This window comes from Palaemon carinicauda, chromosome 25, assembly GCF_036898095.1.
Source record: "Palaemon carinicauda isolate YSFRI2023 chromosome 25, ASM3689809v2, whole genome shotgun sequence".
Classification (NCBI taxonomy): Eukaryota; Metazoa; Arthropoda; class Malacostraca; order Decapoda; family Palaemonidae; genus Palaemon; species Palaemon carinicauda.
Window position 1 is genome coordinate 66,844,176 of NC_090749.1, and position 2,627 is coordinate 66,846,802.

Sequence of the window (2,627 nt, forward strand, 5' to 3'; positions counted from 1 at the left end):
CGACGTTTGTGCTTTGATTTCGAAAATGCCTCTACGCTAAATACAGGCTCACTCTGTCTCTCCCCATCTCTGGACTTTGCATCTTGCACGGAGCACATGATCGATATAAAATCCTTCACTTAAGCCATACATGCTTCGCCCTTTAGCTAAGGTAAGGCCATTAGTGTCTTTTAGTTGAGGTTTCAGAAGTCCTGACGTGAACTAAAATAACAATAAAATAACTCTGTAAGGACAAGTTACGTAAAACTTTTCATGCATTATGCATCCGTAATAGTTTTGTTACTTTATTTTTTCTCGTACAGTTCTGCGAGTGCTAGTGATATAGTTGGATTGTATCGATCAGTCTTAGCCCATTATACGGATGGTGTTGTTTTCCGCTGGTAGGTTATTAATTAGTTACTGATATTATATGTCGATATTATTTATTTGAGAATATTTGACATTGTTGTTCTACCTGTAATTAGTTCCCTTTCCTTCTTGTTCATTGTAGGTGTGGTAGGCTTACCTGGGTACAGTAACGACCGGTAATTGTAACCTGACCAATTTATCCTCGATTGGTAATTAAGAATTTTTATGTATTGCCCGTAGATTAAGCGATATAGTTTCCTATTAACGTTCGTGCCTTCAGTGGTAATTTTTGTTTATAATGTAATTGTCTAAACTTACAGGTTATGATGCAGAGTCGATAGCCGAAAACAGAAAGGTCATTGAAACTAAAGAGGATATTGTTACTTCAATAAGATTGTTCGTACTTTATACTTTTTTATTAAAATACTGAATTGAGTTTTGTTTTTTATTTTTACCTCCATGTTTCACCACCTTAAATTATATATGTTGTGTTGTCGATTTCGTTTTCTGTATAATTGTATCTCCAAGTAAAATCAAGCTTATGTTCATAAAATCTACAAAGCATTGATTAGGTAATTCTATTCTCCAAGTAAAGTCAAGGCTAACGAAGCTTCGCTAACTCAATCAACAGGCAAAAGAAAAACCTTTTCATCAAAGCCCAATGTTTCCATGATAATCATGATGAACTCCGACAGAAAAATCCTAATATTTTCAACGTTGAGCTTATCACCTAGGGAGATTTTTTTCCATCTATGGTTTCCTCCATCTATTAAATATTCTCTTGGAAATTACAGTTTATTTTTACACATCTTGGCCTGCGTAGGTTGATTGAGAGGAATTTTTATTTTGAGTCTGCCATACGATTTTCTTAACATAAAATTGTTCGGTATATTTTCTGTTTCGTTGAAATAATTAGAATATCACCTGACAACCTGATACCTGCAGCTACCTTTTCCGAGGGTATTTCAGGATCCAAATAATTTTGTCAGCCAATTCAGCGGTATATTTTGTAAGGAGTATTCTCAAGGATTGCACTTGTAATTCGGACACGTGTAACTTTCAAATATAAGATTATTTGAAATCTAAGTCCTTCACATAAATATTCAAATGGAATCACATTTTTTTTAGCTCTACATATTTATTAAAACTTTTTCTATTCGCTTTACAATTTACAAAGAAAAATAAAGATTTGACGAATGTTCAGTTTCTAATCTCATTCCTTATACTATTATCAACTGATCGCTATTCATAACGAAAAGAGTTATTTAAAAATTCACTGCGAAATATATTTCTATGTTTCCCATCATATGGTTGTTATCTTTCATAAAAATGTTATCTACCCCTCCCCCAACAGGTTATAAAATGACCTGTGTCTGTTTTTCTATGAGCAGGATTACGCCAAAACTCCTTGACAGATTTTAACAAAATTTTAACAACGGATAGACATAATTCTCCGGAAGAACATTACATTTTGGTTATTATTATTATCATAAGTAGATTCATTCACGGTTAACATGAAATGGGGAAAGCTTGGTCCGTAGACTTGAATAAATTGTTGACAGTCTTCATTGGTGGAGATCTGAAATCTCTAATTGGTCGTTCATCTTGTTTCCATTAATAGTCTTAATGCTGACAATCCGTTCCTTATGGTATAAATTTTCCTTTTAAAAATGGAAGTCTGCAAGAGCTATATTTACATAACAGCCTTTCACGCTTCTATTCATCTTTTCAACTTCATTTTCACACGCTAGCTCTTTTAGACAAAATCCCTTAGAGCAGATATTCCTTTCCCCCTACCTTTTACATTCTGGTAAAAAAAAGAAATATTAAATATTTTAGAATATATAACTACAATTTTGAAAGATTTATAAGGGAGTTGTTTCTTACAAAATGTTTATAGAGTTCATTTTTATCTAATATTTATGACCTTTACTAAACATCTAACTTTTTTTTTTGCTATAGTCATTAGACAAAGCTTTGAGCGAGTCATGCAGCTAGATTGATTGATTGATTATGCCAGATGACTCATAATCAATCAATCAATCTAGCTACCTGACTCAATCTGGTAAATTAAAATAATATTAAACATTTTGTAAAATGTAATTACAATTTCGGAGAGACACCTATATTGGATTTAGTTACTTACAAAATTTTCATAAATAGAGTTCACTTTTATTTAATATCTATGACACCAACAATAACAAGCAGAGGTTTCATACCTCCACTAACGAAGACTGTCAAAATTTTACTCAAGTCTACGGACCAAGCTATCCCCTTGT

General features: G+C 32.6%; 1 long non-coding RNA gene across 1 annotated transcript; it reads left to right on the forward strand.

Moving 5' to 3' along the window:
- The first annotated feature begins 69 nt into the window (after nt 1–69).
- On the forward strand, nt 70–556 carry LOC137619236 (uncharacterized). Its single transcript, XR_011039868.1, has 3 exons — nt 70–151; nt 303–380; nt 491–556. It is a non-coding gene; the product is annotated as an uncharacterized lncRNA (long non-coding RNA).
- Nucleotides 557–2,627: the final 2,071 nt, after the last annotated feature.